Raw genomic sequence first — 9,956 nt, forward strand, 5'->3', positions numbered from 1 at the left:
TGCTATATATTTCTTAGTATTTCACTTCCTATTCTATTTAAAATTAATTTCAGCATTAAAACAAGGTGTAACATTAAAAAAATTCTATATTTAACATATCTCACACACACACACACACACACACACACACACACACACACGGAATTCTAATTACTTCTGAGACTGTCACAAAGAGGGACTTTCTTTCTTTCTTTCTTTCTTCATTTCTTTCTTCCTTTCTCTTCTTTTCTTTCTTTCAATATGGAACATTTCACAAATTTGAGCACCATCCTTGCATAGGGCCATGCTGATTTTCTCTGTATTGTTCCAATTTTAGTATATTTGCCACCAAAGTGAGCACTGACCGTTGGATTTCTTAAGTGCTATACATAAGAATATTTTTCATCAGCTTAAAAAGAATATTTAAATATATATGAATAAATACACATTTAGATTTGCTAGGTGCTAGGAAAATGCTATGCAATATTGGGTATAGCCATGACATATAATTTTCACTAAAAATATGACAAATATTTATAATTTGATAACATATAGCCCTACCCTATGCCCTACAGGGATTGAGTGAAACACAGTTTTTACACCTATATACAAACCCAATTCCAGATGAATTCCACACCAGTTCCACACCTGTAAATTCATACTAAATACTATAGAGCTATGTAATGATTTGGCTATAAGAATATTTAAATATTCTTGCTTATAGTATCAAAAAATTGGGAAAAACCTGAAATATTTAGTTATATAGATTGATAAAATTAATGTTGGGGGTCTCTCTCAACATTCTTTTTAGCCCTTAAGGCTATTATAAATGAATATTTATTGATATTAGACAATTTATTGCTTATTTCTTAAAGACAGGTTATAAGAAAGTATATAAAGTTTAAATTTTTATAAAATAAAATTCCATGTAGCTATATACATTGATATAATTAAAATTTTTTAAATGTTTTATTTATTATTGAGACAGAGAGAAACAGAGCATGGACAGGGGAGGATGAGAGAGAGAGGGAGACACAGAATCCAAAGCAAGCTCCAGGCTCTGAGCTAGCTGTCTGCACAGAGCATGATGTGGGGCTCGAACCTATGAAAGGTGAGATCATGGCCTGAGCGGAAGTCCGCCGCTTAACCAACTGAGCCACCGAGGTGCCCCACATAAGATGTAATTCTAAGGCTAGATGTTGAAAGCAACATGGCTTATCTTTGAATGGTGGATACTATGAGTGGTTTTTAAAAATTTTATCTTCACTTTTATTATCTTTATTTTTTCACTTTTTAAAAACACTAATGAAAGTCAGAGTAGAAAGATGATTAAGGTACAGATTACAAAGGATCTTTAATGCCATGCAAAGGACTTAAAATTTTATCCTGGAGGTAACAAAAATACTCCAGGGTTTTTAAAAAAGGGAAGGAAAATGATTAGATGAAGATCTGGGAAAATATCTTAACATTTGGTACCAAAGTTTCTCTAATATAAGGAACTTTTGTTTTTTTGTTTAAATAAATATTTAGTTAACTTTTCAAAGTGGCAGACAAAGACCTGAAAACACAGCTTGAGAAAGGATAAATTAGGTAAAAGCAAAACCACTCTGCATAAGAAATGAAAAGGAATGTAAAGGTGAGTGATACCATAGAAGAGAGGAGGAAGAGAAATACTAAAGAAGAGAGAGAAAAAAGGAAATATTAGAGAATATGGGAGAAGGTCAGGATTGTATAAAATCATGCTCAGTGAGAAGTTTCCAGTGGTGAGAAGCCAGAAGTCATTTTTAGCATAGAAATATCAAACACTGCATTTTTAGTTGATTCCAATGCTGTGATAGAAACCTGCTCCACACCTGTACCGTCGTCGGTAGCCTCCAGCAGTCCATACAAGCTCAGGACAAAGGTGTTTAAAGAATAAACTGTTGGAGCCATAATGGTCCATGGGTGTTATTCAGATAGCCCTGAATCATTGCTCTATTTTTTTATTTCTATGGGACCTTGAGCAAATGTCTTAATGAGATGCCGTGTTCTTAATTAACATGTGACTTTTGCTCTACAAATAATGCCAGCAATTATTTTTATTAACTCCTATCCATGTGCCAAGAAGTATTCTAAGGGGGTGTTACAGGTATTTATTCACTTAATCTTCTAGATAACCCTATAAAGGTATACACTGTTTAACTGTAATATGCCTCAGGTGAGAAAACCAAGGCACACCGAAGTTACATGATTCATTTGAGATCCCACAGCTTGAAGATGAAGAAGCTGGAACTTAAACCAGTTCTTCTAGTTCCAGAGCATGTACTTCCATCCACCCATGTGACACCGCTCCTCAGAGGCTGGTCTCAAGGTAGGAAGAACTAAATGAGATGTTGTAGGCTAACACCAAGCACTGTGACTTCCACAGATGAAGATGCTCTGCAAGTTTGAATTATATTTCTTTTTTCTTGAATTCATTATTTATAAAATGTGTTCACGAAGAGGTCAAAGAGTTTCTGTCAAATGTCTTTAAGCTTGTGTACAGTATTACTTTTTATGTTTTCCTGACCAAAAACTAAAAGAATTTTGTGCAACAAGGAAAAAGGGGATTAGATACATTGTATTCCCTCCAAGTAAACTCTTTCTTTTCTATTCCATTTTAGAATTAAAAAAAATTTTTTTTAATGTTTTATTTATTTTTGATACAGAGAGAGATAGCATGAGAGGGGGAGGGGCAGAGAGAGAAGGAGACACAGAACCGGAAGCAGGCTCCAGGCTCTGAGCTAGCTGTCAGCACAGAGCCCGACGTGGACCTGAGGTGAAGTCGGAGGCTTAACCAACCGACTGAGCCACCCAGGTGCCCCAGGATTTTTTTTTAAGATGTGGGTCAAGCTCATTTCTCTGTAGCCCTGAGTTGTAATTAATGTATTTATCAAAGTAGAATAACATACCTTATTTCATTTGCTCCCCATAATAAGATCAATAAGATAGACATTTTTCACTTCATTTCTGTGAATGAGGAAACTGAGACGCAGAAGTAAATGGCCTCATCAAGATCATGTGTGTCGCAAGGCAAAGAGATGTATTAAAAGCTGGGATAGCTTGTTCAAGTCAAGGGCTTAACTGTCAGGATCAACATTTTTTAAAAAATAATTTTCATGGTCAACTAATTATAAATACATAAATATATGAATATATATAGAGAGAGACATGGACAAAATACAGTATTCAATCAAAAATTTTTGTTGTAGATAGGCAGTATATATGTACAAAAATCAGGCAAATTTTATAAGTTCATCATAATATATATCAAAATAAAATATTTTTGGATTTTTAAAAATCTAGTTACTTGGTATCCAGTTATTGATGTCATTGATTCCATTCATTGGGGTAAATAATTAAGAAAGACTGCATTTAGAATTTCCCACATAAAATGATTACTATAGATTAAAGAAAGGACTCTTAAAGCAGAAAGAAAACCAAAATTGTAGAAACAGAAAATCAAAGGCCTAGACAATCTTTGAAATTTAACCATAGCATTCTTTTTCTCCTAACTTCTTAACAGTTCTGTTGAGTTGAAATCTAAAATTATTTAAAACTCTTATTTAAATGTAGTTAAAACCATGAACAAATCTCTGTAGCAAATAGACTTTCCATATCTGTAGTCACTTACAAGCTGACAAGTAGTTTTTATTAGGCCCTATCTTAATTGGTACTTGAGCTTTTTGCCTTAAGTTGATTTGGCTTGTGTCATCCTTCCTTTCTTATCAACTGAAAAGCCCAACCCTCTTAAAGCTTACTACACCTTGCACATGCTTTAAGTGACAATTTTTTGGACATTTTCCTCTTATTCTTGATTGAGGCATTGACTGTGTGATTTGTTACAAATAAATTAGCTCTGAAATCTGCATGTGCCAAGATATTTAGTTTTTTCAGCCTTAAAGTCCACCTAATTTCATAAAATCCAACACATACATTCCACAAGCTGACAGAGTCTGGTACTTGCATATATAATAATTTTATTATGGCTGATGTTGATAGTTAGAGAATAGTTTTGATCTACCCTCAAAATTAAGCATTCATGTTACCCAGGCTGCAATAAAAGTAGGGTGACTATTCCTTTGCCTTCCCAAGCCACTCCAGCTGGAAAGTTGCTAGATTTATGTAGGATTCTATAGAGCAGAGAGCCATTCACTACCTCCAGGATTGCTACCCACCACTCCTTGCTTCAGCTAGACTACCTCGGCTTCCTTGCTCAGAGCGGTCTGCCCTGATTTCCACTCCTTTTCTTGGACAGGCTTAAGGACAGCCTCTGATTTTCCTTACTGGGGAGACATCCATCAATGCATCTATTATCTCTTCCAACATATTTACATACTGTGTGTTCTTCACTAATTGAAATTTTGCCAACAGCTCATAAGGCACTTGGTCCCCAACTTATGGCTGGGTAATTTGGTGAAATAGCAGGTTAAGTAAGTGAAAAGCATGTGCTAGAATTATTAAAAAGTAGGTACAATGGGTAGACATGACATTAAGGTGGATGCCAGGGACACTTTAGACTTCAGGGCTCTGACTTTAGGAACTACCATCCCCCTCAGAACTGACCACTTCAGCCAATTTACCTCAGCCTGGGAAAAAAGCAATGGGCTGTTGTTTTCTCTCTGAATCTGTATGGAAGAGGTAAATGCTTAGCTGATTGGATGACTCTAATCAGTTAAAAACATAACTCAGTGAAATAGCATTCTGTCTTAAGTCATTAAAAACATCATCATTGGAAAATAGATATAATTACATAGATATACATTATGCATATATACCTACGTATTTCTATATATTATACACTTATGTATGGGTTATAAGAATCTTTCCGTTTTTAAAATGGTTTAATTTTTCTGGTTATGGAAATTCTAATTTTCAAAAAATTACATTAAAATAATAAAAAGCTAGGCATTCTCTCTTTTTAGGCACACCAACAAGAAAAAGCTTTACTATACTCTATTATTTAAATAATCAAAATAATAACAACACATCTCATTAAATCCTGAGGTAGAATCATGTGACTTTTCCAAACTAGGCCCTTTAATGCTTTATGTATTTGTATATATTTTCCAATTAGTAAATTAAAAATAATAAAAGTAATCAAAATGAGTTACAAAGTAATTCTAATCTACCAAGTAGAAAGTAGAAACATATTTGAATGAGTTAAATAATTCAGTGAAACCTATAGCAAGTCTCTTGTGTGAAGAAGTGAATTTATTTTCCTCAAGTCTATTTTATATTCTGTACTCACTAACATTCATAATACGTGACTTCCCCATGCAACAGTAATTTAATGATACCTTATTCTTTCCTTGAAAAACAAAAGAAATATTATCAGGCAGTATTACAATAAGCTAAACCAATTACCTTCTAAAATGATTTTAATGCAGGCAAAATACAAGAGTCATCATTTTAGCATGGTGAGATTTATTAAGAGTGCAAATCAAAACAGTACACTATGGTTCTTCTATGCTACATTGCTTCCCATTGAGTTTCAATTAATATTAGGAAAGTTTCTATTTTATACCATAAAATTTCAAAATGTCATATCTTAGCAGATTTTATGCAAAGAAATGAATCATATCTTATAGGCCACTTTGTTGCAGCTCACATATATACACATTCAAATTCAAAGCGTACATTACAAACGCTACCACAAACAGTGACAGGCCCACCAAGTAGTTTAAAGCATTGCTCCTATTTCCATAATTCAAAAGAGGTGAGAAAAAAAGTTATAGAAAAACTAATATGAACCTCAGATCTCTTGATAAATCCTGACTCTCAAGTTATTAATATGCTATGCAGTGTTGCCAACATTACACTAGACATTCTTCTAAGGAGATAAGTAGATATTGTAAATCAGATACTTTATTCCCCCTCAAAGATAAGAATAGGTCCTGCCCTTGAATTCTGCATACAAAGACCCACAGCAATAAAATAATTATTTTCTCTTGTCATCACCTGACGCATATATTAGCATTAGGTGCATTTCTTATCTCAGGAATAAAAGGGAGTTACAGCATATATTTCTTATTAAGCCACTTTTATCTCTTCTCTTTCAGTGAAGTTAGTATCTCTTTGGTTTTCACTGTAATTTTGAGATTAAGTACCTCTTTTTTTTCCTAGAAAAATCTCTAAGAACTAGAAAAAATATCTTTTTAAAATACACAAACCAAAAAAAAAGTTTTGAAAATGACCTTTCTTTCCTACCCATGGGGTTATTTAACTACGCACTCCAAGTGCTACAGACAGCTTACGACCTAACAGTTTGGGAGAAGAAAACAAACGTATCGCTGAGAAAAGTACAATGTTAACAGATTAACGATCATTCAGTAATAAGATGCCAAGAGATCCCCACAATTTAACATTTGAGGGAGATTTATTTTGTTTATAAAAGTATAAGGCTTTTAATTTTCTTTTGGCCCATTGCATATTCCCACTACAGTACATGAGTGCTATTTTCCGTATTTTCACAACTATTATAGGATAGCTTCAAATGGCTAGAAATCATCGCTCTTAGGAAAAATAATGTACCACCAAACACGGAAAGGCAGATGCCACCGTACTGCTCTCAGTTCTGGAAAGAGATAACGGGAGGCACACACCTTAAGAATACCCTCCCCATCATCACTAAGACTCATTTTCATTATGTGCATTTTATATGCATTGTCTCATTTAATCCCCACAAAAACTGCATAAAATAAATACTACTCTCAATCCATTTTATGTAAAGAACCTGAGAAATTCATTTATGGCTTCTCCATAATTACAAAGGCAGTGCTCTAAACATTATTGTGCCCCTCTTTCTTCCCTGCTGGATACAGTAAGCAAGTTCAGTACTGTAATACTGTAAGTAGCAATACCCAGTAACTAAGATCATAGGCTTTGAAGCCAGTTTGTCTGGATTCATATTCTAGTTCTGCTACTTAAACAGCCAGTAAGTAAGTATTTATCCTCACGTTTCTTTAGGCAAAATTGCAGAGCCTCATAGGAGTGTGGCAAAGATCATATGAGGTAACATGTGCAAACTGCCCAAAACACTGCTTAGCATATAGAATCTCCTCAGCAAACTAGGTGATTGCATGTGCATTAATTCACCATTTATTTATTAACCTTTCCTTGTGTGCAATGTACTTGCAGTTTAGCAAAATGAATGACACTCCATCTTCTCAAAGATATTAGAATCTAACAAGGAAACTTGCTCATCACTAAATAAATGTCAACAATGGCTATACATCTATTGCTAAAAGAGTTTCTTAAAATTTTTTAATGTTTTATTTATTTTTGATACAGAGAGAGATAGCATGAGAGGGGGAGGGGCAGAGAGAGAAGGAGACACAGAACCAGAAGCAGACTCTAGCCTCTGAGCTAGCTGTCAGCACAGAGCCTGACACGGGGTTCGAACCCATAAATGTGAGATCTGACCTAAGCCAAAGTCGGAGGCTTAACCGACCCAGGCGCCCTGCTAAAAGAGTTTCAAGAACGAAAAACATACGAGTATAGATGAGAGGTTGCTTCGTGGATGAGGTGTGTTAATACATAACTTGGAAGAATGGCTGCATTGTGGAAAGTTCCTCGAGGAAAGGTGGTGGGGAATAACTTGTCGACTTGGGTAGATGAAACAGCTGGATAATCTTAAAATCTCTTCCAAAAAATCTAGGGGTCTATCATTCTTTTACAGTAGGTGCACTACCCATTCTCTGGACAAATGCACAGCCTGTGCTTCTAGTCACAAAAGAAAAGTTTATTAAAGAAGAAAATTGAGGTCAGTCATTTCAGTGTCCTAACCTTCCACAAATAGTAGTTTACATGGTTAATTTTTTGTGAAGCAATAAAATGATGATTTCAATTTTTAATTAGGGAAGTCTTTTGGCCGTCCTAGATCATTTCTAATGTGTGTGGTAGAAGGCTTCTCTGGACACCACCAAGCAATTCTCAGACACCAGGGAGTCCAAGAACTCAACACAATTCTGTCACTGTCTACCCAGGGGATAGCAGCAGAATCCACAAGTTGAGGGGTACTTCAAGACAGCGCCTCCAACTTCTGATGCCAGTCAAGAGCCCAGGTGGTCACCTGTGCCTCTGACAACCTTGGGGATTTCAATGACTCCCTTCTTGGACTTCAGATGCCCGTTGCAAGTCCGGGTTGTTACTGTACTTGTGACTGACTGGCTATAAGTGAAGAGGTCCCCATGACCCCTTCCTAGCATTTGATTAATTTGCTAGAGTGGCTTACAGAACTCAGAGGAACATTTCACTTACTATTACTTAATTTTTTTTTCTAATAAAAGGATATAACTTAGGAACAGTCAGATGGGAGAGATGCATGGGGCAAGATATGGGTAAAGGGTGTGGACCTTCCATATTCTCTGTTTATGCTTCTCTTTTCCAGTATTCATGTGTTCACCAACCCAGCTTTCCAAACCCTGAACCCTGTCCTTTTTTTTTAATGGGGGGCTTTATCACATAGGCATGGTTGGTTAAGTTATTGAGCATTAGTGACAACTTCATCTCCATCCCTTCACCCCTCCATGGAGGTTTGGGGGGAAGACTGAAAGTTCCAACCTTCTAATCACATGGTTGGTTTAATTGGCAACCAGCACCCATTCTTAGATGAGGCTTCAGAGCCACTCATTAACTTCACAGAAGACACCTTTATTACTCACCACTTCCTAAATCCCAAGGGTTTAGGGAGCTCTGTGCCAAAAACAGGGACAAAGACCAAATATATATTTCTTGTTATAAATCACAATATCACAAAAAGGAAGAAAACCAATAGCTATGATCTGAAATTGGTCTGTATGGGATTGTGTTAGAACAGCAAAGTCTTATCTAGAGATGAAGAGTTTGAAAGTTATGGACCTTTACAGCTTATCTCTAGAATGTCATGTCTCTACACCTCCTCCTCAACCCCTCTTTTCACTTCAGTTTGGCTTTTAGGTCAGCAATCTAGAAAGGATACTGGAAAGACTGTCAGATTTAGTTTGTCTAAAACACATGGTGCTCTCCATAAACCAGCTGTTTGCTCAGCCTCCTATTCCACACACTGGCCAGATTAGAGATTTATGTATCATCATCAACTTTTTCCACTTGCTTGTCTCAAAGATCTAGACCTTGAGATTAAAATTCCAAAATGTCACTAAGATTGGTAGCTTCAACTCCTATTATTTTCCCACTGGACTGTTACAATTACTTTGTAATTGGCCTATTTCCTGTCCATTTCCCATACAATTCATCCTAAATGTTTTGCCAGGAAAAAAAAAAGTCTAAAGAATACTAGTTTCTCAGCTGAAAAAAAAATTATCTTCCTGTTTTCCACAGACTTAGGTTGATACTGAGCTGCCACCCAAGGCTTTCTTAAACCACACCCCAGCTTGCCTTGTGTTCCATTCTTGCCCTCCCACTGCCCTTTTTTGGAGACTTCAACTTAAAAACAGAATACAGTGACCATTCTTTCAAACAGGTTCCCTCTCTCAAATGCCTACCCCCTGAAAGATCTTTGCATTGAAAGTCCATGCATTTTTGAAATCCAGTCTCAGTAACTACATCTCTGAATCTCACCAGGAATCCCTCTTTTCCCTAAATTTCCTATCACTTTGTATTTATCTTATGGGAAATTCAACATATCCCAAATCATGTTACAATCACATGTAATATTTTCAATGAGGAGTCACTTGTATTAAAGCTTAGTGCCTTAAATAAAGGCTCTGTAGATGTCTACCAAATGAATGAGAACAAATGCATAAATGAATCATGGAGAGTGCAAAAGTGAGGATAAGAAAGACAGAAACTTGCCAATTTGCAAAAACCAGATTCCTAAATAGTTTCACTTAGTACAGATCTGAACTCAGTCTTCTAATAATTACATACATACTACTGCTCTATGTAGTAGGACTGGAATGAGAAGACAAGCTTTTGTTAAAGCAGAGAAATCCAGGAATCAGCATCTTCCAAAAGGG

The 9,956-nt window shown here is 35.8% G+C and overlaps 1 non-coding gene across 1 annotated transcript; it reads right to left on the reverse strand.

Annotated features, from left to right (window-relative positions):
* Positions 1 to 234: 234 nt before the first annotated feature.
* LOC115288779 lies at positions 235 to 340 on the reverse strand. The gene has a single exon (XR_003907182.1). It is a non-coding gene; the product is annotated as a U6 spliceosomal RNA (small nuclear RNA).
* Between the last annotated feature and the right edge of the window lie 9,616 nt (positions 341 to 9,956).

This window comes from Suricata suricatta, chromosome 3 (assembly GCF_006229205.1).
Source record: "Suricata suricatta isolate VVHF042 chromosome 3, meerkat_22Aug2017_6uvM2_HiC, whole genome shotgun sequence".
Lineage (NCBI taxonomy): Eukaryota > Metazoa > Chordata > Mammalia > Carnivora > Herpestidae > Suricata > Suricata suricatta.